The sequence below is a fragment of the Panthera leo genome, chromosome A1 (genome assembly GCF_018350215.1).
Source record: "Panthera leo isolate Ple1 chromosome A1, P.leo_Ple1_pat1.1, whole genome shotgun sequence".
Classification (NCBI taxonomy): Eukaryota; Metazoa; Chordata; class Mammalia; order Carnivora; family Felidae; genus Panthera; species Panthera leo.
This window is the reverse complement of record NC_056679.1, coordinates 111,922,365-111,949,833: the sequence shown is the minus strand read 5'-3', so window position 1 is coordinate 111,949,833 and position 27,469 is coordinate 111,922,365. Positions and strand designations below refer to the sequence as shown.

General features: G+C 46.1%; 1 long non-coding RNA gene across 1 annotated transcript; it reads right to left on the bottom strand.

Moving 5' to 3' along the window:
• On the bottom strand, positions 1–26,157 carry LOC122217926. The gene is made up of 5 exons (XR_006201760.1): positions 26,087–26,157; positions 12,060–12,134; positions 10,675–10,828; positions 610–688; positions 1–122 (listed from the first exon to the last, which is right to left on the bottom strand). It is a non-coding gene; the product is annotated as an uncharacterized LOC122217926 (long non-coding RNA).
• Positions 26,158–27,469: the final 1,312 nt, after the last annotated feature.

Sequence of the window (27,469 nt, the reverse complement as noted above, 5' to 3'; positions counted from 1 at the left end):
TCACATAGGAAACGGGGACAGAACTGGATTCAATCCCAGCTCTTCAAGGCTCCAGGGCCACAACCATAAATGCTGTAATGCAAAGTACCCCAGGCATGGGAGGACAGCAAGCCCCTGAATCACTGAGAAAAACTTAGTGTCAAGAAACCCACCTAGAATTTTGTAATCAGCAAATCTACAAAGGCATTATTTTAATTTCAGCATCATGGTTTAGTGTGGTTTCTTGGTGTGAGTTGGTGACGGCAGAGAGAGGGTGGAATTATCATGTTTCCAGTGCTCAGGGGAATTGGTTTAGTGCATGGGAACAATTTATTATCTGCTGTCGGAGATCAAACCCTCACTCCACAGGCAGTTGCTAATTGTGGCTCCTGAGAAGCCGGTCCCTGCAGCATCCCAGCCAGCGGAGGCCAGGCTGATGGGAGCCCCTCTGGTTGCCCTCAGGGAGGGGTGGGGCAGGGAGGGACGGCAGGCTGGCATCTAGCTCTCTGCCACATCCTGCTCTGGAATTATTGGGACAATTGGTATCTCTCTGCAAATTCTGAGGATTGTCTGCTAACTACCTTTGTGGAATTCTTACTTTCTAAGGGAATTTTTTTTTTAATAACTCACAAAACAGTTTCTCTTTGTTTCTGAATGGATCAAGGACTCCTCGGTGTGAAGTCTTGCAAACCTGCAGCAACGTTCAAGCCTGGAATCAATGAAGGGTACAAGTCAGAAGTGGATGGACCCATGGGGAATGTGTACGTAGGAGACAGGGAAACTAAGAACCAGGTACAGAGGGTCTGCTCAAGATCCAGGGACCAGTCTTCTATCAGTGCTGGAAATTAAGCAGCACTGTCTCGGTCCTTCTGCCTTTTTGTTTTTGCCCCAGCTTCCTTTATAACAACCTTGAAATGCCTAAAGCCCGTGGTAATTGTCTGTGCTAAATTCCTCTTTATCCAAAGAACTGATGTGTTTTTCTAAGTTGTTAAAAGGTCCAGGGATATGCAAACCAATCCAGTTCCGGGAGGAAGCCCTCCATGGGCAAAGGCTGTCCTGTTCAGGGAAGATTCCTGAGGCCTTAAATAAAGCAAAACCCCAAGGCTGTTTGCCTCCATCCTCACCTCCCCCGCCCCGAACCCTGCTTGTCCATCCCCGCAACCCAACAGTTCCTCTCAACAAAGCCCGCTGCCAGTTGTAGGCTCACTTCTTTAAGCCATGGTGAAAAGAGTGGTTTAGCGCTTGCTCTCGGATACACCAAAGCCAAAGGTATTTCTGAAAAAAAGCTCACAGATCCCATGGCCATGTTGGCTTTCTCTACAGCTATGAACGTGGAGTGGGCTCCCTGTGGTTCCCTGACTGCACTTGAAACCCAACTCTTGGCTGGCGCTCACCTTCCTGGGACCTTCTGTACTCTGGAGCACAGACCCAGAGCCAAAAATTATGGAAGAAAGCAACCAAAGGGAAACAAAGTGTTGTCAAAAAGTCCACAGTCCTGACTCCATAGGAAAGAAGGTGCATGGAACGGTGGTTCCATGTCACGCGTGATTACCCTCCCTTCTCTTTGCTCCTAATGTGCTGTTAGACTTAACCCTGAAGGAAACACATGCTCATGAGGACACATGGGCTAAGGACACACCCACCCATGAAGCTCTGCTGAAGAGGGGCGGTCTGGAGCCCTGCTCTGGAGCCCACGAGGGTGAGGCAGGAGACAGATCTCTGGGGTGGGTCTAGGATACGCACTGCACTCACCGTCTCCTGCACCAAACCTCAGGTCTTAGTGTCTGTATTAGTTTCCCACTGCTGCTGTAACAAATTACCGTGAACTTAGTAACTTGAAACAACACAAGTTATCTTATGGTTCTGGGGGTCACAAGTCCCACCTGTGTCTCACTACACAAAAAATCAAGGCGTCACCAAGCTGTGTTCCTTCTTGAGGCTCAAGGGGAGAATTTTTTTCCTTGCCTTTTTGCAGCTTCCCAAGGCTCCCTGCATCCTTGGGCTTGTGCCTCTCCTCCCTCTATAAAGCCATTCCAGAAGTATCTTCTAACTTCTCTCTGCCTCTCTTTGACCTGTGCTTCCATAATCTCTTCTCCTTTTCTGACTCTGACACTCCGCCTCCCTCACTCACTGACAAGGGCTCTTGTGAAAACACTGGGCCCAACAGGAGAATCCAGGGTAAGCCCCCCATCCCAAAACCCTTAACTTAATCACACTTGGCAGGTCACCTGTGCCATGCAAGGGAACACACACGTTCACAGGGTCTGAGGATTAGGATGTGGATATCTTTGGGGGGCAGGACTCTATCGACGAGAGGGTCTTCATAGACCCTCAGGACATAATTGCTTCTCGTATCAACAAAAACAGAAAGGTAAGCTGTCATTATCAGGAAAGGATTAACAGAATCTGTCACCAAGGGAAGGAAATCCATTCAGTGATGTACAGCTTTCCCTACAAAGCTCTTGAGCTCCTAGTGTCACCTGACGAATGTGACTGTGAGAGTACCTTCTGGTCCAGGAGACACAAAGTCCCTTTCCCATGGCTGGGTGGGTCCCAGGGTCCATGATGCCCTCAGCTATTCCCCACCAGACTGCATCCCACACAGACCTTTCATAGTACCACCCGAGAAGCTTCAAATGCAAGACTCCTGCCACTTGATTTTTGAGTCCATTTTCTATGCTGCGAATACCTTTTTTTTTAATGTTTATGTATTTTTGAGAGAGAGAGAGAGCACACGCACACGCAGGAGAGGGGCAGAGAGAGAGGGAGACACAGAATCCAAAGCAGGATCCAGGCTCTGAGCTGTCAGCACAGAGCCTGACGCAGGGCTTGAACTCACGAACTGCAAGAGATCACGACCAGGAGATCATGACCTGAGTGAAAGTTGGACACTTAACCAAGTGAGCCACCCAGGCGCCCCCATCCTGCAAAATCTTAGCAGACTGTGAAAAGTGGGCAGTGCAGGGCCACAGAGGGCCCAGGGAGCAGGCTCTGGACAGCCCCCAGGCACACAGGTACACTACAGCTGAGAACAACCAGCTCCAGAGTGGGCTCCAGAGCCCAGATACCCAGGATGAATGCCTACTTTTGCAGATGACTGAGCCTACAGGGCCCGATACAACCACAGTCGCAAGCACCCTGCAGGCTAGAGAATGACCAGCTATCCTTTCCCAAACAACAGGCTTGGTGGCTTTCTCCTAATTCTTTCTGGGGTCCTCACGTGTCTGTTTTCTCTCTGGATTCCCATCCCCAGGAACCCAGGCCGCTTCAGGTTAAGAAAGGCCCTTGCAGGGGCCCCTGGGTGGCTCAGTCAGTTGAGTGACCGTCTCTTCAGCTCAGGTCATGATCTCATGGTTCGAGAGTTCAAGCCCCGCATTGGGCTCTGTGCTGACCGCTCAGAACCTGGAGCCTGCTTCCGATTCTGTGTCTCCCTCTCTCTCAGCCCCTCTCCTGTACCCTTCCTCTCAAAAATAAATAAACATTAATTTTTTTTTCTAAAAAAAGAAAGGCCCTTGGAAGCCCAAGTCAGGTTGAGGCACGGGTGCATCACTGCAGCCTCCTTGGCCTCTAGCCAGCCAATCGGAGGGGGGAGCAGCAGTTTTACTTGCCAGGCTTCTGCAGAATGCTGTGGGGAGTGGCCATCCCCTGTGACCACCGGGTCACCCCTCTGGGCCTTTAGACAGCCTCCTCCCACAGCTAAAGGGCCACAATTGCACCAACACTGACCACTCAATTTCTACACCCAAGTTCTAAGTTACTGGGCTTTTTCGTCTGGGCTTTCCTCTTGTTGCTCAGACCAGAGCCAACACAATCGGGCACCATGGGCTCCAGGGTCCCTTCAACATGGACGGCGATGACAACAACAGGTGGCATTTACTGCTTGCTTACCACATGTCGGGTCCTGTGTGGAAGGCCCTCAGCAGCCACACAGGGCCACGTACAATTGTTACTCCTGTTCTCAGAGGCAGGGAAACTGAGGCTCTGAGAAGTTAAAGAACTTGCCTGAGGTCACAAACCAAGTGACAGAGCCAGGACCCAAATCCGGCTCTGTCTGACTCCAGCGTCCGCTTTCTTAACCACTCTGTTTCCCACCCGGCCCTGGGGTTTCCCTTCCCATCACAGAACCCCACCCAGAGGTCCCAGCTTGCAGGTTGCTGGGCCAGGAAGCCTTTGTGAACCTACGGCCAGCTCCAGGCGTTGCTTGGGGCAGCTGAGCTGTCCCCGAGCACTCCTGTACGTGACAGCCTCCTGCCCCTGCTGACTGGGACAGCGGTGGGGATGCAGCCCAGGGGCCCCGTGCACCCTGAGGAGCAGTCTCTTTCTGTTCTGCCACGACCATATGCTGGAGCCTGACATGTCATGACTGCCCGGGGGTGGGGGCAGTGCCAGGGAGAAGACACGGAATGGGACTTTCTCAACGGAAAAGGCGTAAGCAAACACCACTGGGTTGGGAGACAAGATCTAAGTTCAGACTTGTGGGCTAAAGCTGTTGCCATCCTTGGGAATGAATCGTCATTAAAAAAACAAATACCCAAGGGTCCGGGGCCCAGGGAGTCACGGCCGCTAAGTGTTTGGCAATGACCCAAAAGCACAGCAGCTAGACTCATACAGAGTCTGAAACATGGTCTCTGGCCAAGCCCCCATCCACACACACACACACCTGTCTCTCTTCCCAAAGCATCCATGCCCCGCTCACCAGTGGCTCCAGATGTGGCCCCTCTAGCCCCAACCATACCACAGCCCCCTGCCCTCACATGCAGTACAGTATCCCGGCACCCCATTCAAGACGTTCACTTCTCTGTTTCTTTGGAACTTCTACAACCATCATGAAAAGGGGAGGGGGGGAAATTTGCCCAAAGCCCCTACTCACTGGTGCCCACCGCCACGTTGCACACACAAGCTCAGAGACTCAGGCAAGCGGAGTCGTCCATGAAAGGTCATGCAGCCTCCCACGCACCTGCTCTGGGCAGGCAGGCCTGCCTGCACCTCGTCTTCTGAAGAAGCACTGGACTGGGAGAAGGGGTAGACATGGCTTCTCAGCTCAGCCCACCGGCTTGATGTGAGACCCTGGGTACATTGCTTGACATTTCTGAGTCTTTCAAAAGTTGTTGTGAGGATAGAGTAAGATGATAGGAGTAGACAGGAGTGGTACAGACACAGGATCTTGCACATGCCCGATAGGTGCTCAATAAATGCATGGGGGTCCCTTCCTCTTCAACCTCCTTGTGTCTGTATGCCCTATCCTCTCTCGGACAAGAAGCCCATACAGAGAAATTGGGTCTTTTCCTTCCCCTGGGTGCCCCTGCGCCGAGCCCCTGAGGCCTCTTAAGAAACAGGACCTTCTGTGTGCCCAGGGAGGACTGAGATAAGTGTACTATAGAGGGAGGCCTCCAGATCCTGCCAATGTGCTGGGTCACCCACCCACCATAATCATCCAGAAATGCTGGGTAAGACACAGTAAGCATAAATGTAAGTGTGAAGGGGAAGGAGGGAAGGAGGGAAGGAGGGAAGGAGGGAAGGAGGGAAGGAAGGAAGGAAACAAACAGGTGTGGGAAATCTACAATGCTAAGAGCTCTAGCTGAATTAAGATGCCCAAGCCATGTAAGTACGGAAACCAGGGCTGCCGTAAGGTCATCAGCCAATCCCAGAAGCAGAAAAAAAACCTCTGACCTACAAAAGAAGGAGGCCTAAACTAGGACCTCTGCCTGGACCTAGGACTCTCAAAGTTATACCTCTAGCAATCCACTCACTGGAAAAGGAAACAACCAGGAGACCTGGCCATCTCCAGCCTTGGCTCGGAGGGAGAAATACTCAGGGAGTGTCCCACGGAGTTCGTGGCCCAAGGCTGCTCTCACCTGGGTGAATTTTCATTTCCTCAGTCAAGGAAACACCAAGTAGATAGGTAGAATTCAAGTGTCTTCAGGTAGGTGACATCACTGGACACCAAGAAGAACCATTCACAAAATCTCTCCGAAAAAACGCACGCTCAACCCAGGCTCTCCAGGATCTTGCAGATTATAACTGGTTAAATGTGAGCTCACCATGAAAAATTACCAAACACCCAAGGAAAGAAACCACTATGAGTAAGAGTCAGCAGGAAGGGCAGCAAAACTGACCCCCAAGGGCCAGGGTACAGATATGAAATAAGGCCTATAAGCTTAAACACAATGGGAGAAGAACATTTTAAAATTGATCCGGTGTATCTGATTAAGAAAGGATCACCAGAAGCCCAATGAATAAATATAGCTGATGTGAGAATTAACTGGAAAAGATGTAAAGAAACAACTCAGAAAGTGGCAGAGAATGGGACAGGGGTGGGGACATGAAAGAAACACTTTAAGAATTATAGGGGTACCTAGATGGCTTAGTGGGTTAAGGGTCTAACTTCAGCTCAGGTCATGATCTCACAGTTTGTGGGTTCAAGCCCCACATCGGGCTCTGTGCTGACAGCTCAGAGCCTAGAACCTACTTTGGATTCTGTGTGTGTGTCTCTCTCTCTGCTCCTCCCCCATTTGTGATCTGTCTCTTTTGGTCTCTCAAAAATAAACATTAAATTTTTTTTAACGTTTAATTATTTGGGGGGAGGGGTGGGGAGAGGCAGAGAAAGGAGACACAGAATCTAAAGCACACTCCAGACTCCGAGCCCTCAGCACAGAGCCCGACGCAGGGCTCAAACTCACGGACCGTGAGATCATGATTTGAGCCGAAGTCGGACGCCTAACTGACTAAGCCAAAAAACATTTTTTTAATAAAAAAAAAGAATTATAAGCTGGGGCTCACCCCCTGGAACATGCCATGAGAAGAGAGTGCCTTAGACAGCAGGTACCATTCAACCTGGGGCCCAAAAAGTACAACGACCTGAACCTGACTCACAGCGTGGAGCAAAACAGAACCCTGAGAACAGACATACAGAACCCTGAGTAATAAAAAATATTTTTGTCATAAGCCACTGGACCTATTGGGAGGTATTTGTGCTGCACAAAGTAAAACAGAAATCGGCACCTAGAGGTGGAGTGCTATGCCAACCCAAACTTTGGCACAGTGGCTTTGGCACTGGATAGCTAGTGGTAAGGGAACATAAAAAGGGATAGAAACATGGCACCTGGGTTACATGGCAGAAAAATGCTGCCCACGAGATGTGGAAAACTGAATATAGACACCTCATCTATTTGTGGCTCCTGGCAGAGAAGCATCAGGAAAGATGATCCCTTGTGTGAACTGATATGACTGCCTGTACTTTAAAGGGTACTACAAGAAAGAAGTGAACTCAGACAAAGACCAACCAGTTCACAAGCAGAAGTGAGGGGTCCTGATGTCCCTGGGTTTCCAGAGTTGTGACACGGAGCGGTCTCCTCACCAAATTGAGGATGTGGCCACGAAGATGCAGATTTGGTCAAAAACCCATTGAAGGCCATGGCCTTTAAGACATGCTCAGAAGAGAGATCAAATCACAGATGAGGCCAGACACACCCTTTGCTAAAACCCAAATGGATGAAGGTCATTCCTGGGAGGTGAAGGGCAAAATCAGGCTTTCCTCTCATGGAAACCTGATTACATCAAAACACCTATAACTGAGGGGATAGAAAGAGAGACAAAGACAGAGGGCAGGGGAAGAAGAGAAGGAGAGGGAGGGAGGGGTAGACCTCAAAAGAATTGTGGGTCTGGCTTTTGGCATAAGCAGCTGGGGCTCCAAAACACTTTAAAAGGAACTTAATAGGGCACCTGGGTGGCTCAGTTGGTTGAGCGTCCGACTTCAGTTCAGGTCACGATCTCACGGTCCATGAGTTCGAGCCCCGCGTCAGGCTCTGGGCTGATGGCTCAGAGCCTGGAGCCTGTTTCCGATTCTGTGTCTCCCTCTCTCTCTGCCCCTCCCCCGTTCATGCTCTGTCTCTGTCTCAAAAATAAATAAACGTCAAAAAAAAATTTTTAAAAAAAGGAACTTAATAAAATATTAAAAATACAATACAACCAAATACATTTTAAAGGCTCTCGTGCATAGGCCACATAGGCAGACCCTCCTTGGCTCATGATGGTTGTGCCTTAGGAAAAAAGTGCCTTCCACATGATGCAAGCTGGCTGCTGGGGCCTCTCCTGGCATGGCATACCCCCTATTACCATTCCCAAGAGGGCACTCAGGCCAAATCAAAACCAAGCTGTGCCAGGCAGGGGCATGCCGACCCTATCAGAAAAGTTCCTGGCCAGACAACCCATACCTTTTTGAATGACCCTCTCCAAGTGGACAAGGCACGATTTCCCTCAACCCTCAGCTGGCCAAGGTTGTTCCAAGGACAGTGGCCAACATAAACAGCATATAAAAATGAGTCCAGAAACCAAATTTCCAGCTCCGGGATGATGACCGTCTATTTGCGTGTGGTAAACCAAACTTCCTGGGACGGCTTCCCAGAGCCCAGGGCCATCCGTCCTGCCCAGATCCCCAAGCTCAAAGGTGCCACTGGCAGTGTGGTCTCCAAAGATGACAGTTCGTCTTAGAGATCTGCCCTCACAACGACTCCCCACACAGGCCCCAAGAAGGAAGGACAGACATAGCTTTGGGGCTGAGGGGTCCAGCCAACAAAGAAATGTAGAGGCTCACAGAAAATGCGGGCTGGCAAGGGAAGAAATGGCAAAATGATTTGAGTGTGGAGGTGTGGCAGGCCATTACTCAGCTCATAATACAGAATCATCAGCTGGTATTTCCCTGGATGGCACCCCAGAAGTCACCCTCACAAGAGGCTGTCGATGGTTACCGTACTGTGCAGGTGGCACTGGCTAATCTACTGACATCTGGCAACCTCTGAGCAGCAGGGTGACCCCTCATTCTCACGGTGGTCTGTCAAGCAACCCTCCTACAAGAAAAGAAACCAGACATCTCCCCAAACCAAAGGTGGTCACGACCAATACCCAATCCTCAGGCAATCTCCCCTCTTTAGAACATTTTCGGAGCTAAAGAATAGACTGCAAGGAATCTGGGCAGACAAGAGTGGTCACAACATCCACGCAAGAAAGCTCAGGCCCCTTCCTCGCACAGCAAGTCCCTCCGAGCCAGGGACGCGGCCCCCAATGAGCTTGTTCCTGTGGCATTCCAGCCAGGGCAGACAGCATATGACAGGCAGGCGCACCTGTAGGTGGCACACTGGCAACAGCAGACAGGGACAGCTGCAAACCGCCAGCAAGGACACAGAGAGAAAGAACGCAGAACTGTCCAGATGAAAAGAAACTTGAAGAGACAGTAACCTGTGACCATTCAGGAGCAAAGAGTGCTTCACACCTGAGTAAGTTCCAAATTATAGAGAAGAATGAGGCCTGGCACATTATCACATGCAAATGTATTTTAAAAATTGTGTAGGGGCTCCTGGGTGGCTCAGTTGGTCAAGCGTACAACTTTGACTCAGGTCACGATCTCACGATTCATGAGTTCGAGCTCCCTTGATGGGCTCTGTGCTGACAGCTCAGAGCCTGCAGACTATTTAGGATTCTGTGTCTCCCTCTCTCTCAGCTCCCCCCCTGCTTGTGCTGTGTCTCTCTCTCTCAAAAATAAACATTAAAAGAATTAAAATTTTAAAAATTTAAAACTTTTTTAAAAATGTGAAACAAGTTTAAATAATTATTTTTTCCCAAATTAATTTTTTTGATAGAGAGAACACATGAGCAAGGGGGAGGGGCAGAGGGAGAGAGTGAGGGAAAGAGAGAATCCCAAGCAGGCTCCACTCTCAGCACAGAGCCTGACGGGGCTCAATCCTACAACACTGGGATCATGACGTGAGCTGAAATCAAGAATCATCAGATGCTCGACCGACTGAGCCATCCAGGCGCCCCTGAATGCACATTTATCTAACCCCATGACTCCTTCCACAGGGATCGGTTGGCGTTCTACAGTGAAGTGGAGCTTTCTCTTATTCCACACTTCCTCATTTACACCAGTGTGGGCTCATGGGATGCAGTTTTGTGGGTGTTAAACCATTACCATCATTATATATTTTGATGCTCAAATGTCCCAGATTGTGCCAATGGGAGCCCCTTCAAGATGGCTTCCGTGTCCTCTCAACATGCCCACTTCATTTGTTAATCGTCTCCTTGCTTTCTGGCAGAAAAGATTTCCAGCACAGTGTACTTTTCCTGTCCCAGCCCTGGAATCGGCCATTTCTCCAAGGATTCCTAGTCTCCTTTAGTGGAAAATGCTAATAGAAACCATTACCTGAGCAATCAGGTGTGCCATTTGTCCCGGTTGCTAGGCCTTCTAGTGGAAAGAGCTCACCAACATTTGCAAATGCAGATACATATACATATGTATATGCAATATTTACCTATATGCTACCTTCTACATTTATCTATACTGAAAACCACGAGTTTACACAGATACCTCCAATACCAGTCTAACATAACTATGTTCGTTCTCACTTCCCTCTTTCCTCTTCAGCGACTCCCTCCTCTAACACCTGGAAAACCAGCCTCCTTAACCCTCAGTGTATTTACTTATCTGCTCAATCCCTGTGTGTGTGACCAACTTCTCAAATCCACTAAGCTGCCACCACACTCAGCCACCTTCCTCCTGTGGCCTTCAACCTCCGCTAGGTCACGTTGCCTGTTGGGCCGGCACAAATGCTTTCCTTTTTCAAGTAGCTTTAGTGAGTTAGAAATTACCATAAAATTAACCCAGCTTAAGTATACAACTCAAAGATTTTCTAGTCAACTTACACAACTCTATAACCATCACCACCATTTGGTTCTATAACACTTCCATCGTTCCAACAAACTTGCCAGTGTCCATTTCAGACTGACCCCATTCCTCAGCTCCAGGCACCCAATGACCTGCTTATGTCTCCACGGATTTCCTTCTTCTGGAATTTCCCTGTAAAGATAAAAATGTATCTTTTACACCTGGTTTATTTCACTTAGCATCAGGTTTTTGAAGTTCATCATGCATGATGTAACATGCATCAGCACTTCCTTTTTATTGTTACATCATATTCCACTTTATAGACATGTCATATTTTGTTCATCCATTAACCAGTTGACAGACAACGGAATTGTTACCAGTTTGGGGTTACTACATACAGGGCTGCTATGAATACTCATGTACAGGTCTTTGTGTGGACACATACTTTCTTTTACTGTGGGTAGTATGGAAGGCAGAATAATGGCTCCCAAAGATGCCCAACTTACTAATCAACTAACTTTGAGAAACCAAGATTATCCTGGATTCTTTTATATGAAGTCTATGACCTAATCCCCAGAGCCTGTAACTATGTTATGTTACACAGCAAAGGGGAATTAAGGTTGCTAATCAGCTGGTGTTAAGAAAGCAAGATTACCATGGACTCCCTAGGTGGGCCCAGCGTACACACAAGGGTCCTATCAAAGGAGAAGAGGAAGTCAGAGTAATGCTCTGTAAGAAGGACTCTGCCCACTGCTGCTAGCTTTAAAGATGGAGGAAGGAGGCCATGAACCAAGGGATCCTCTGCAGCCTGTAGAAGCTGCAAAGTTTGTCCTTGAGAGCCTCCAGGAAGGAAGGTAGCCCTGCTGACTCCCTGATTTTAGCCCCGTGAGACCCTTTTGGACCTCTAGCCTCCAAAGCAGTAAGATAATACATTTGTGTCATTTTCAGTGACCCAGCTTGTGGTTATTTGTTACGACAATAAGAGAAAACCAAGACAGAGGGTCCCTGAGTGAAAATGGTTCAAGTTATCATTTTTTGACTTCATGATGGAACAAAAGCCATACACAGTCGCTAGAAACCACACTTCAAATTTTGTACTTTACTCTTTTTCTGGGCTAGCGATAGGCAGTTACAATACTCTCTCTCACTGCTGGGCAGGGGTAGGGAGCCACAGCTCCCAGCCAGCCACGCAACCTTGAAGATAAGCCACCAGTAACTTACAGACACCCTGACCCCATACAAACCTTCTGTTTTTCACTTTCAGTACTATATATTCAATACATGACATGACATGTTCAACACTTTGTGTTACACAATTTTGCTCAACTGTAAGCTAATGTGAGTGTTCTGAGCACATGTATGGTCTGCTTGGCTAAGCTAGGTTGTTAGTAGGTTAGGTGTATTAAATGCATTTGCCACTTACGTTATCGCCAACTTATGATGGGATTATCGGGATATAAACTTGCCGTAAGTCAAAGAAGGTCGTACAGGGAGATACCTAAAATTGGATACTGGATTGGATGATAAGTTTATGTTTAACTTTTTAAGAAACTACCACATAGGTTTTCAAGGTGGCTGTATCATTTTACATTCTTATCGGAAATGTATGATTTCGGTGAGTTTCTAGAACTCTTAAATGGTTGCTTTGGACACTTTTGTCTAGTTTTATCACTGTTTTGGGGTGGAGAGGATTCGCCAAGTTTCTTTTCTCACTCCACCATACCAACACCCAATGAGTTTTTGACTGCCTTACTGAAGAAGAGAGAAAGGAGGAAAAAAGGAAACAGAGGAAAGATCAAATATTTGTAATGGGCTTATTGGCAAGACTAGAGGACAGTGGATTTCAGGGCCTCACACACTACCCCACTTCTTTTAAAAAAAATTTTTTAAGTGTTTTATTTATTCTTGAAAGAGAGAGAGAGAGAGAGAGACAGAGCATGAGCGAGGGAAGGACAGAGAGAGAGAGGGACACAGAATCCAAAGCAGACTCCAGGCTCTGAGCTGTCAACACAGAGTCTGACGTGGGGCTCGAACTCAAGAGCCGTGACATCATGACATGAGCCAAAGTCAGACACTCAACTGACTGAGCCACCCAGGTGCCCCAACACTAATTCTTATTAACTGTATGATTTGGGGCATGTTGTCTCACTTGTCTGAGCCTCAGTATCATCACCACAATAAATAATAATCAGAAAAAATAATAGGACACATGTCCTATGTTTGTGAGGAGGACTTAATAAGATAACACGGGTAAGGCACATAGGCAATGCTCAGCCTCCAAGCTGCTCTATTGGAAGAATATGTAATTAATCAAAAAACAAACAAACAAAACACAAAGTGTGGGTTTCTAGAAATGGAAGAATATGTAATTACAAAAAACACACAAAATGTGGGTTCCTAGAAATGTAAACCCTTGCCTGGTTGGCCTAGTTTCCAAGTTGCTCATAGATCTCAGCAAGTGAAAACGTAACTACAAAATCCGTCAAGTCGTCTGTTGCCAGTGGTTATCCATGAACCATGCTCATCCACCCATAACAACTCTACACATCTGTACAAAATTCTGTTTTTAAACATCTTTTTGGTACGTCTTTTCACGTGGTCATCCAAAAAGCCCACTGGGTAGACCAAACAGGAACGATCACATCTGACAGATTAAGGGAACTGAGGTCCACAGCTGCCAAGTGATTCATTCAAGACTCTACAGAGAGAAGGTGGCAGAAATGCCGCCATTTTTCCTTTTCTGCAGTGCATGTCTCTGGTTTGCACCCAAGGGTACCTTTCCCACCTCTTTTTCACTGATATCATTTGCTCGTGGACCATGGAAAAGATCAAGGTTCATCACATCCAGAGATGCTAATAACACAGTCAACGTCCATGAACACATGCTGATTTCATTGTAATTCTGCTCATCTTGCTGGGAGCAGCCATGCATGGCTCGGTGGAAATTTAAGACTCCATTACAGAGTTAAATTGGCATTTGTTCTGAGCCCAGTGGCATTTTTGATGCATTTGTGAAAATGGAAATGAGTCGAGGCACCCAAGGCCGATTACAAAGGGCAAGTTAAACACTCCCAGAACCCACAACGAAGGCCCAGTCTATTGATTTGTGGCTGTGCCAACAGTTCCCCACGCTCATCCTCCCAAGGGCAAAGCCTTCTCCTCCTCACACAGCCCTGTCCTGCCTGTCCATCTTGGACCCATCTTCACAACAACAACCTGACCTAAGTCCTATCATTCTCCTCATTTCGCAGATGAGAAAGCAGAGGTTCAGAGAGGTTAAGTGACTTTCCTGAGTCACACAGCTGGTAACATGGTGAATCCAGGCTTCGAACTCAGGTCACTGAGACTCAAAATTCCATGAGCTCGGGATGCTTCTTTCCAGTATCCCTTGCACACAGACCTCCTCTTCCCTCCTCACTAAGCTCCCTTGATCATTATATACTCCGATCTGAAGAACACAGTGTATAGGTTGGATAGCTATACAATCCTGGGGAAGGGGTGGCCATGTCAGCTCATCCAAGGCTATCTCTGTGTAACCTCTGCCCTCCAACATTCACATACAAGGTCAGTTTCTGATGTGACGCCTTTAAAACAAAAAACGCTGGAGTTAGAAGTTATTTACATAGAAGAACAATGCCTGAGGGTCTCATCGAACTTGTAAACTTTGCTATAATTGTTTTTTATTGTTTTGACTTTTGTTTTTGCTGCTCTGGGAAAAGCTAATCCATTACACCAGTGATGCTTTGTTCTCTTAAGTGTTTAACTTTGTTGGAGGGCATGGGGGCAAGATGTGAACCAGAAAGTAATATAGAACCTTGCAAACTCAAGGGAGAGGAGTCCTCAGATGAAGAGCCATATACGCCTCCTGTCTGTCTGTCTCCTTCCACCTTGATCATACACATACATGACCAAAGTTGACAGTCTAGCCCCCAAAGGACATTTCCTTAAGTTCCCCCTCTGGGCTATTCCAAAAGCCCAAGAAGATCAGGCACATTCCGCCTGGACACAGCAGTATCTGAGAGGGAGACACAGGTGTGACCCCAGAAGGGTGAAGGCCAAACATGCCTCCCGCTCATCTTCCAGGAAAACTGGAGAGAGAGGTCCTACCTGCAGCTCCCTGTCCCCTGTGGCCTTGAGCTTCTCCCCACGTTTCCACTAGGAGCACCTGGCCTCCAGGGCTGCTCCCTACATTTCCAGGGATCAGTGGGAGTGGTGGAAGTAGAGACAGGGAGTAGACAAGATTCACTGATTCTACCTTACAAGGCAGGTTATTCAGAATCATTCATCCATCCATCCATTCATTCATGGCCAGACAGCAAACTAGGAGCCGGTGACTGGCAGTAATGCAGCACTCCACAATTTCCAAAACCATTTCATACACGTTCTCTTGGCCGGCCCACACAATGTCCTTGTCTGGCACAGTAGAGATCAGGCCCATTTTACAGATGAGCAAATGGGTATCCAAAAGTAACTTGCCCAGGTCCCAGACCACACAGCAAAATCAGGTTGAGAACCCAGAAGGGGGGCATGCAGGTAGACCTCACTGCCTCTCCCTGCAGCACTGGACAGCCTTCTCCCAATAACTAATCCCTGCCCCGAGTTCCCAGAGTAACCTCGTCGACAGGCCTCCATTCATATCCTAGTTCCACCACTGTCTAGTGGAGACCACACCTTCTCGTGCACAACTGGCCTCATCTTTAAAATGGGCACAAGAGTGACAACACCATAAGGTCACTGAAGGGGATCAAGGCGAGCTGTGTCCTTCACGGCACCGGGCACAGAGGGAGTACATCAGAGACAGCAGCCGCTCATATCCTCATATCGCCATGGCGCCGTGGGGCCCTGCTGGGCACACTGCAGGGGCTCAGGACCCTCACTTCCACCAACCAGGGCCCTGGGGTGTGAGCCCGTTTCTCCCCAGCCCCGGCGCCCCGCCAGGAAGATAGCAGGGGCTGGGAGGGAGGGAGAAGCTCAAGGCAGGGCTCCCGGCAGCCTCGCGGCCGGGCACTCCCGGTCCTCGCCTTTGTCTGTGCCCCTGTAACTGAGAGGCCCGTCTAGACTGAGCGGCTACTAGAAGTAATCCCGGGAAAATCTCCCTGAAACCTGATCCCCGCCCTTATCGAGGGCCAGGCAGATTAGCCTGATTGATTGAACGATGGACGCCAGGGCTTTAACAGGATCTCCATGTGTCTCCTGTGCAGAAGGGGCTCTGGGCAGGCGCAGGGCCCACAGTGCAGAGGAACCTGTCCTGCGGGGTCAACAGGCCAGTCGGCCTCCTTGCAGCCTGCAGGAGGAGGGGGCTGGGAGGACTCACCTCTCCCAGGGCCATCACAGCAACCCACACCAGTTCTACCGCTTAGGGGCTGCCTTCCATGATCAGGTCCCTGCTAGGACTCACGCACCCCACATGGGGAGCACCTATTGTCATCACCAATCTCCTCTTCCTCCTCCTGATCATCCCTGTTTCACGAGTGGGGGCATGGAGACTAAGCGACACCCTCCGGCTCACACACCAGAAAAGCAGCAGAATCAGAGGCCACGAGCCCTCACCCACAGTCTGGCCCTGCCCCTCGGCACTCACATAGCAGCAGTCAGCAAGCCACAGGCCCTGGTCATTGTTCCGGACGACCTTCCAATGTCCTTCGGCGACGAAGTCAGCCTCTGGGCCTCTCCAACATAACCATGGGTGCGGAAGTGCTCTGTGAGCAGCAACAGACACCTGCAAGCCAGTGTGGTCACCCAAACTGTCATTCTCTTTTGTTTTCATCTGAACCACCAAGCTTGGGAACTAACTATAAACAAAGCAATGCTGCCCCAAGCTGCCTCCACCAAGAGCCTTCCAGAGTGAGTGTCGAACAGAGGGCAAGGCCACTGGGCACACATGGCCCACCAGCTCAGGAAGAGAAGGGCTGTGCCAGCCACAATCTACCGGGCCTCACCAAGGGGAGGATGCAGAGAAACGTGGTTGGAACACCCTGTGATCCGTGTGCTTTGGGAGAGCCCGGGAGAGAGGACAGACGGCTGAGTTGGCCAGATCAAGGCCACAGACTCACCCCGGGTAAGAGTCCTCAAGTAAGCCAAACCTGACTCACCCCTACCTCCACCACTCACCTGTGTGACCTTGGGACAGTGACCTGCCCTGTCGGAGCCTTATCAGCTCCATTTCACAAATGAGAATTTCAACCCCCCACCCCCGCCCAGCTTTAAGGGGTGTCAGGATCAAAACGAACCGGTCGATACCCTACATGTTAGGCTAGGCATGGCAAGAGACTTGCTCCCCAACCTAGAAACTCTCATGACGACTCAGAATCGATGGAACCTTAATGAACTGTTACACGAGAAAGGCCGGAAGCAGCATAGTCACGTCCTATCCCCTCCTGCAGAGCGAGTGCTCAGGAGTGCTACCTACTAGAGCAGTCCCTTTATCACTGTCTGCAGCACAGGCTGGGACAGTCTGTCCTGGGCACCACCACCTGCATGACAGGAGGGCTGCTGTGCCAGGCCTTCATACCACCGAGGAGGAAACTGAGGTCCAGGAGACTTCCCCTGAGGGCTCTGTGAAAAGGTTCCCATGGAAGCATTATCAGCTCATTAACTAGAGTGGGTAACACTGATCCCCCAGTAATACCTTGGTGAGGGTTTTTTTTTTTTTTTTTTTCAATGCAAATACCCAGCCAGGATCCTAACTCATTTCAGCAAATGGCATCTGTCTCTGTGATCTTAAATTGGATAATCCCTGCCCCTCTGGTTTCCTGTTAGCCAGGTAACACCTGCGCTTTCAGAGTCCCCTCACCTGCCCTCTCACTGCGCCCCTGTGTGCGTCTCAGGTCTACCCCTGGCCAGCCCCATGTCTAACCCCAGCATCTCCCATGTCTGTCCAGAGCCAGCCAGACCCTCAGCTGTGGACTGGTCCCCAATCTGCCTTCCAGATGTTGGGCCCTTGGGTCGTCATCTTTCTCTACCCGCCTCAACCCACCTGTGCACCCAGAGGCAGTGCCTTCATCTCCAAAACTGGTCAATTTCTTCCTGTACCTTTATTCCTATGCAGGGAATGGCCACTGAGGCCTTAGGGATGGGGGTCATGCCACTTGGGGCAGGAGCCTGAAAGAGTCCTAAAACCATCAAACACCTTGGGTGCTAAGGAGAGAGAGGCAAAAATTAAGTTTTCCCATGCAGGTTAGTATCACAAGCATTAGCAGAATACCCACCACGTGCCGGTCCCCATGCAGGCAGTTGGGCAGAAAGAAACATATACCTCCTAACCTCTAGAACCCCATCTTACCAAGACCATGCACGCCAGCGGCCCAAAGGCACTGAGACAGGAGATGTGATTGGCAGGGAGGGAGTGGATCCCTACAGGAGGGGCTTCTGAGAGCCTGGCAGGAGGCCTGGGCTCAGGTATTGTGAAGGACTGCAAGGTGTAAGGGACAGAAGCACAGGGTGAGAGGCCCTGGCTCAGTGGGACTCCGGGGCGGAAGAAGGGGAGCTCAAATCACAGTGTGAATTTGCACAGGGGAAAAGGGAAGCCAGTATGACTGCAGAGCAGGGCTGAGTCCCAGAAAGACCGCTCTGGTGGCAATGGTGGGGGTGGGGAGAGCAGCGAGGGGACCACAGTAATAGTGCGTTGACAGAAGGCTCCTGGGCCCACATTCTGCCCCATTTATAAGCTGTGTGACCTTGGGCAGATGACTTAACCTTTCTGAGCTACAGTCTCCGCCTCAGTCAAAAGGAGACTCCAGCGGCAGGGTGTCACATGGATTCAAACCGATAACGCATGAAAAGCATTTAGCATGATGCCTGGCACACAGTAAATGCTCAATAAATGTTTGCTTAGAAAAACAAAAAGCCAAAGGCTGGCTTCTACAGCCTTCTCCCTCCCCCATTCTCCCCAATCAATAAAAGCAGGCCTTTTATCTAAATCCCTGGGACCAAAGGGAAACCAAACACAGCAGCTGTAGCTCGGCTTCCCGAGACCTGTACCCCCCTGCCTGGGCTTCTCCCGTTGGGGCCCACCGTGGCCGAGGAAAGAATGCTGGCGCAGTGACCTGGCCATGAACCTTCCCCCAGCCTCCAAACACGCACAAAAGCATTGCTCCTGTCTTGGTAACGCCAGCACCACCCGGCCCGGCGCACCCCGCCCCCAGGGAGCCCACAGAACCCATACGGCCCATGCAGAATTACAGACCTGCCTGGTTCTGCCGCCTGTACCGCCGCTGGGGCAGAAGGAGAAAAATGAAAGAAAAAATCCGTTCTTAATATTTATGACTCTGGTGATATTCGTGTGCACAGGGCTGAATTCCTGCATAAAGAGGAGAAATTCAATCCAGTGTAAAATGCGCTTGGTAGAGGAGGCGGTAACACAAGCTCTCAAAACCCTGAGAACTTTTGGTTGGTCTTTTCACAAGAAAATTGTGGGATCTTCCAGGTGGGCTGAGAGGTGGGGAGGCACACATTCTGCAGAAATAGGGGGGAACCAGCTTGGGTCAGGCTCCCAGGGACTTCAGAGACAGGTCCGTGCTGGCGGCTGCGGGATGGTGATGTGGCAGTGGACTGTCCCTTGCCATGGTCCTCAGCCACTGACATGCGGAACATGCCAGCGACTCATAGCGGGCAGCGTGAAGCAAAAAGGCATTTCAGAGAAAATAAAAGTGGGACTGTTTCCCTGACCATCTTTGGATCATAAATTATTTTCTGTAGTGAGGTGTTGCAGAAGGATCGGGGTCTTGGGGGTAAGGTCCCAGGCTTGAATCCTGTTCCCCAATTGACAAGCAGCACCGCTCACCCAAGGTGACCCTGAGCCACAGGTGAAGGGTGGAGATGATGGCAGGTCCCTGAGGCGCCCGTTGTGAGGGTGAAATTAAACAAGGTGATGTGTGTGAAGCACTGACCCTGTGCCCAGTGTATCCCTGCCCCCAATAACAGAGTCTACTTCCCAATACAGCAGATCTATGTCACCCCCGGAGGGGGCCAGTGGATCAATCACCTAGATAAAATACAGTTTTTAAATGGCCATCACTAGGTAATTGAAATAACAAGGGTTTTTTTTCCCATGGAAATTATCTAAATAGCCTCAAGTTCCTTATGTGTGCAATAGATATGAACAGATAAACAAGGGACTTAGTGGCCCTCTTGGAAAAGCCAGCCCCTGGTCATATTTCCAGAAATCAGAAGGACAGCTTCGTCTTTGCAGAAAGCATGCTGAGTCCTTAGAACTAAAAATGCAATTCCCTGTCCTACAAGAATTGCTCCGGGCTGAGAAACAAGTTAAAGAGCATCTCTGGAGAGGTACAAAATTCATGTCAAATGGTGGTAAGGAAAAATCCTCACGAGTGTGACCTTACCTTCCAACTAGACCTTTTTAAAGAAGGAGCTTTCACATTTCTTTCTTTCTTTCTTTCTTTCTTTCTTTCTTTCTTTCCTTCCTTCCTTCCTTCCTTTTCTTCTTTCTTCTTTTCTTCTTCTTCTCCTTCTCCTTCTCCTTCTTCTCCTTTTTTCTTTTTTTAACTAAGAATGCCTCCAGTCAGGCTGCAGGATCTTAATGAGAATATCCAAATTAGGCAATGATTTTAGGAACCTGGTAAAACTTCTGGGTCTTGGTAGATATCTTTTTTTCTAACTTTGTTAAAACATAATTTACATGAAATAAATGCATCCCTTTTGTGTATGTGGCTGCTCGTTGACACATAGACACACACATACACACGTAACCAGCACGGTACAAAACCCCCCGTACCCTTCGGCACTCTGTTACCCTCACCCCAGCCAATGATGAATGGGACTTCAATCACTATCGCTTTGCTTGTTCTAAAACTTCACGCAAATGAAATCACATATGATGTACTTCTGTGTCGCTCTAGCAGAATGGGTTTGAGACTCCGATATCGTGTATGTGAGCAACTTGTTGTTTCTTCTTTTGAAGCAGTATTTCACTGTATCATTGTATGAATGTACCATAATTTGTTTATCCATTCACTTACTGATGAGTATTTGGGTTCTTTCTAGTTTCTTTCAGTTTCTCCCTTTATGGCTAGTAATATGTGCTTTATGTATTTACGTGCTCCTATGCTGGGTGCACAGATATTTATAACTGTTGTATTCTCTTGTTGGATTGATCCCTTCCTTTATCATTATGTAAAGCCTTCCTTGTCTTATGAATGAAACTGCTACTACCAGTCTTGAGGTGGACATATCTTCCCATTTCTCTTGCATAAATACCTAGAAATGGAAGACAGTTAAGTGGGAATGTGAATTTAAAAGAAACTGCCGGGGTGCCTGGGTGGCTCACTCAGCTGAGCATCTGACTTCGGCTCAGGTCATGATCTCACGATTCGTGTATTCGAGCCCCACACACGGCTCTGTGCTGACAGCTCAGAGAGTGGAGTCTGCTTTGGATTCTGTGTCTCCCTCTCTCTTTGCCCCTCCCCTGCTCGTGCTCTCAAAAATAAACATTGGGGCACCTGGGTGGCTCAGTCAGTTAAGCGTCCGACTTCGGCTCAGGTCATGATCCCACAGTTGGTGGGTTCGAGCCCCGGTCAGGCTCTGTGCTGACAGCTCGGAGCCTGGAGCCTGCTTCGGATTCTGTGCCTCCCTCTCTCTCTCTGCCCCTCCCCCACTCACGCTCTGTCTCCCTCTGTCTCAAAAATAAACATTAAAAAAAATTTTCAATAAAAGAAACTGCCAAGCCATTTCCCAGAGAGACTGTACAATGCTAAACACTTCAGCAGGATATGACAGTTACAGTTACTCCATATCCTCACTAGCACTTGGAAGTGTCAGCTTTTTTATATTTAAAATATTTTCCTAATCTACAGATTTACCGAGGTATAATGTACAGTCAGTAACACTCACCTATGTTAAGGATACAGTTTGATTCACTCTGGTAATTATATATAGTCATGTAATCACAACCACAATCAAGATACAGATATAGATATATAGATATAGATACACATACACACACAATGGAGTATTACTCGGCAATCAAAAAGAATGACATCTTGCTATTTGCAACTACGTGGATGGAACTAGAGGGTATTACGCTAAGTGAAATTAGTCGGAGAAAGACAAATATCATATGACTTCACTCATATGAGGACTTTAAGATACAAAACAGATGAACGTAAGGGAAGGGAAGCAAACATAATATAAAAACAGGGAGGGGGACAAAAACATAAGAGACTCTTAAATATGGAGAACAAACAGAGGGTTACTGGAGGGGTTGTGGGACAGGGGATGGGCTAAAGGGGTAAGGGACATTAAGGAATCTACTCCTGAAATCATTGTTGCACTATATGCTAACTAACCTGAATATAAATTCTAAAAAAAAAAAAAAAAAAAAAAAAAAAAAAGTTAAAAAAAAATTCCAGAAGTCAAACAGAACAAATGAACACAAGGGAAGGGAAGCAAAAATAATATAAAAACAAGGGGGGGGGGGCACAAAACAGAAGGAACTCTTAAATATGGAGAACAAACAGAGGGTTACTGGAGGGGTTGTGGGAGGGGGGATGGGCTAAATGGGTAAGGGGCATTAAGGAATCTACCCCTGAAATCATTGTTGCACTATATGCTAACTAACTTGGATGTAAATTAAAAAAAAAAAAAAAAACATTAAAAAAAAGACACAGAACATGTCTATCCCAAAATTTCTATCCCTCACTGAGCCCCAGTACAGTGGGATCCCCTGCCCTGAACCTTAATACTCAGCCATCACTGATCTGGATTCCTTACTCTTCCATTATTTGCAACAGTGTGAGAAAGACGAGGATTAGATTTTCTTTAAATATTTGGTAGAATTCACCTGAAGCCATCCTGTCCTGGACTTTTGTTTGCTGGGAGATTTTTGATCAGTGATTCAATTTCATCACTAGCAACTGGTCTGTTGAGACCTTCTATTTCTTCCTGATTCAGTTTTGAAAGATTGCATGTTTCCAGGAATTTATCCGTTTCTTCTAAGTTGTCCAATTTCTTGGTGTCTACTTTTTCGGAATAGTCACTTACAATCTTTTGTATTTCTGTAGTATTGGTTGTAACATATCCTCTTTCATTTCTGATTTTATGTATGTATGTATGTATGTATGTATGTATGTATGTATGCTCTTTTTCTTGATGAGGGTGGCAAAAGGTTTTTCAATTTTGTTTCTATTTATGAAGAACGAGCTCTTTTCTTTGTTTTATGGTCAATCAGTTATGGTTCATCTTGTGTCTCCTCAAAATATTAATGCAATGCTTGGGATATTTTAGTCTGAGAATGACTGCAAAATCTATGATAATCTTTTCTAGATATTGCACATTGACTTGAACACAAGAACATGTCACTGCATTCCTCAGGGACAAGAAAGTGATATTTGAAGAATTCTTAACTATAGCATCTTCTTCTTTTTTAAATTGAATCATAATTAACATGTAATGTTTTATTGGTTTCAGGTGTACAACATAGTGATCTGACAATTCTCTACATTACTCAGTGCTCACCATGGTAAGTGTAGGATCAGCTCTAATTTCATTGATCTTTTCCATTATTTTTTAAGTCTCTAATTTATTTCCTTCCTTCTACTAGCTCTCACCTTTGTTCTTTTTTTCTACATCTAAAGGGTATAAGGTTAGATTGTTTGAGATTTTTCTTGTTTCTTGAGGTAGGCCTGTGTTGTTACAAACTTCCCTCTTAGGATTGTTTTTGCTGTATACCAAAGATTTTAAACCATTATGTTTCTGTTTTCATTGGTCTCCAGCTATTTTTTTATTTCCTCTTTGATTTCTTTGATAACCCCCTGGTTGTTTAGTGGCATGTTTTTTAGCCTCTATGTGTTTGTGTTTTTTCCCATTTTCTCCTTGTAACTCATTTCTAGTTTCATACTGCTGTGATTGGAAAAGATGCTTCATGATTTCAATCTTCTTAAATTTACTGAGACTTGTTCTGTGCCCTATCATGTGATCTATCCTGGACATGCTGCATGTGTGCTTGGAAAAAATATGTATTTGGCTATATTTGGATGGAATGTTTTGTATATGTTTGTTAAGTCCATCTGATTTAATGTGTCAATCAAAGACACTGTTTCCTTCTTGGTTTTCTGCCTGGATGGTCTATCCACTGATATAAGTGGGGTGTTAAAGTGCCCATTATTGTATTACTGTCAACTTCTCCCTTTACATCTGTTAATATTTGCTTTATGTATTCAGGTGCTTCTATGTTGGGTGCACAGATATTTACAACTGTTGTATTCTCTTGTTGGATTGATCCCTTCTTTTATCATTATGTAATGCCCTCCTCGTCTCTTGTTAGTCTTTGTTTTAAAGTCTGTCTGTCTGACACAAGGACTGCTAACCCAGCTTTTCTTTTGTTTCCATTTGCTTGGATTATCTTTTTCCATCCCTTCATTCTCAGTCTATGTCTTTAGGTCTGAAATGAGTCTTTCACAGATAGCAAAAAAAAAAAAAAAAAAAAATGGGTCTGTTCTGTTTTCATTCCTTAGGTCACCCTGTCTTATGATTGGAGCATTTAGTCCATTTACATTTAAAGTAACTATTGATAAGTATTTACTCATTGCCATTTTGTTCACTGTTTTCTTGTTGTTTCTGTAGTTCTTCCCTGTTCCCTGTTCCTTTCTTCTTTTCTTGGTCTCTTCCCTCATGATTTGATGAATTTCTGTAGTGTTATGTGTGGGTTCCTTTCTATTTTTTGTGTGTCTGTTATAGGTTTGTAGTTACCATGAGGTTCATACATAACATCCTATGTAAATAGCAGTCTACATTAAGTTAATGGTTGCTTACATTCAAATACATCTGAAAGCACTACATTTTAACTCCACCTCTGCGTTTTATGAAAATATCATATTTCACATTTTTAATTTTGTGTACCACTTAATTTTTATAGATATCATTGATTTTGCTACTTTTGTCTTCTGATCTTCATACTAGAGATTGCTGTAATTTTAGAGCAGGCTTTAAAATCAGTTAGTTTAGAGGCACTTGGGTGGTTCAGTCGGTTAAGCACCCAACTTCAGCTTAGGTCATGAACTTGAAGTTCATGAGTTCAAATCCCAAGTCAGGCTCTGTGCTGACAGCTCAGAGGCTGGAGCCTGCTTTGGATTCTGTGACTCCCTCTCTCTCTACCCCTCTCCGGTTCACACTGTCTCTCACTCAAAAATAAATAAACATTAAAAAAATTAATAATAATTAAATAAAATCAGGCAGTTTAAATTCTCCAAATTTTTTTTTCCATTTTTTAATGTTTGTTTGTTTATTTATTTATTTTGAGAAAGAGAGACAGAGACAGCTGCAGAGAGAGAGAGAGAGAGAGAGAGAGAGAGAGAGAGAGAGAAAAGCCCAACACAGGCTCGAACGCATGAACCATGAGATCATGACCTAAGCAGAAATCTGAATTTCTGCTGACGCTTAACTGAATGAGCCAGCCGGTGCCCCTCCGAATTGTTTTTCTTGTTCAAGATTACTTTGGATGTTGTAGGACCTTTGCATTTCCATATGTATTTTAGAATCAAGTTATTAATTTCTACAAAAAAATTCACCGTGACAGATATGAATTGCATTAGTTGGGGAGGATGGACATCTTAACTATACTGAATGTTCCAATCCATGAACATGGCACCTCTCTCAATTTATTTAAGTTTCCTCAGATATCCTCAGTAATGTTTTGTGGTTTTCAGCGTAGAGCTCTATACACGTTCCATTACATTTCCCCTTACATATTTTATGGGTTTTTTTTAATAACTACTACAAGTGGAATTCTCTCTTGAAGTTTATTTTCTAATTGTTTGCTCCGAGTATATAGACAAAACAGATTACAATCCCTTTACAAAAGTGACCATGTAGCCTCTGAATTTGCTAAATTCACTTTTCAGTTCTAGTTACTTTTTCATAGATTCCTTAGGATTTTTCTACATATCTGATCATATTACCCCCAAATGAGGACAATTTTAATTCCTCCATCCCTATCCATATACCTCACTTCTTTTACTTGACGTTTGGCATTAGCTAGGATCTCCAGGTCAACGCTGAATAGAAGTGACCAGAGTGGACAACACTATCTTATTTTTAATCTTGGGAGAAAAGTGCTTCCTATTTCAGCAACAGACGTGAAGTAAATTGTAGATTTTCTATAAACGCCTTTTAATGGGTTGAAGAATTCCCTTCTCTTTCTAATTGGCTGCATTTTTATTCTAATGATGGCTGATAAATTTTCTCAAATGCGCTTTCTATGCCTTTAACATAATCACTGCTTTCCTCCTTACTCTGTTTATGTGGCTTATATTGATTGATTTTCAAATATTAAATCAACTTTGCATTCCTAGAATAAACACAGCTTGGTCATGATGTATTATCCTTTTTCATATTGCTGGATTTGTTTTGATACAGTTACATGAAGGATTTTTGTCTCCTTAATGTGTCTCATGTGTTCTCACGTTCGAGAAAGATATTGATCGAGAGTTTACTTACTCTTTTGTCAGGTTCTGTTATGAGGGTCATGCTGTCCTCATCAACAAACTGGGCAGTATTTCTTCTTCCTGTATTTTCTGAAGGAGTCAGTATAAAATTCCTATTAGGTATTCCCTAAATGTTTGATAGAATTCACCAGTGGAACCACCTGGGCCTGGAGTTTTCCTTGTGTATAGGTTTTAAAAAGCAAACTCAATTACTTTTATAGGTATAGAGCTGTTCGGATTTGGCAATGAGTCTTTAGATGCAACACCAAAAGCACGTCCATGTAAAGATAATGTGATAGGGTGAAATTTAATAAACTTTAAAACTTATGCTCTGCCAAAAACACAGTTAAGAGAATAAAAAGAAAGCCCACATACTGGGTTAACTCTTAAAACTCAACAATAAAAGGGGCACCTGCATGGCTCAGTCGGTTAAGCATCTGACTCTCAATTTTGGCTCGGGTCATGATCTCACAGTTTCATGTGTTCACGCCCCACATCAGGCTCTGAGCTGACAGTGCAAGAGCCTGCTTGGGATTCTATCTCTCCCCCCCCTCCCCACCTCATGATGCCTCTCTCTCAAAATAAATAAGTAAACTTAAAAAAAAATTTTTTTTAAAACCTCAACAATAAGAAAACCACCCAATTTTTAAAATGTGTAAAAGATCTGGAAAGCTCATCACAGAAGCTACAGAGATGGAAAATAAGCACATGAAAAATGCCCAATATTCCAAACACAAATACATGAAACAGATTTGAGAAAACCAGATCCTTACCAATGAGGTATTATCTTTAGGATACCATTTAAGAAGGCAGGAAAGTATGTGATAGATGTTATTTGGTTCAGAAACATATTTTGTTTTAGAATTTGTTGCCTAAGAAAGCAAACTTGTATTGATACTCATCATTCATTCCAGAGGAACATCCCATTCCCTAAAATGAAAACTATTGTTATTTCTAATTAGCATATTGATATCCGTGGTACTATTAATGAAAGAAATGCTTGGTATATGAAGGCTACTACTCACGGATATACAATTAGTTCAAATTCTTTAAAGTCTATAAAGAAAGTATCATAACCTCTGTTTTACAGGACAGGAAACCAAGCATTTTAGTCCGCTCAGGATGCCATAGCAAAATGCCAAAGCCTGAAGGTATTAAGCAACCAGCTGAATTTCTCACAGTTCTAGAGGCTGTGAAAAGTCCAAGATCAGGGTGGTGGCACCCTGTCTCTGGTTTGCAAACTACCTTACCACCATGTTCTCGGCAGGGCGGAGGGGAGGGGGTGGTGACCAAGCACGTGAGCAAGCTCTCTGGTGTCTTTTCATACAAGAGCACTGATCCCACCATGAGGGCCCCACCCTCATCTCATCCAAACCGAGTTACTTCTCTAAGGCCC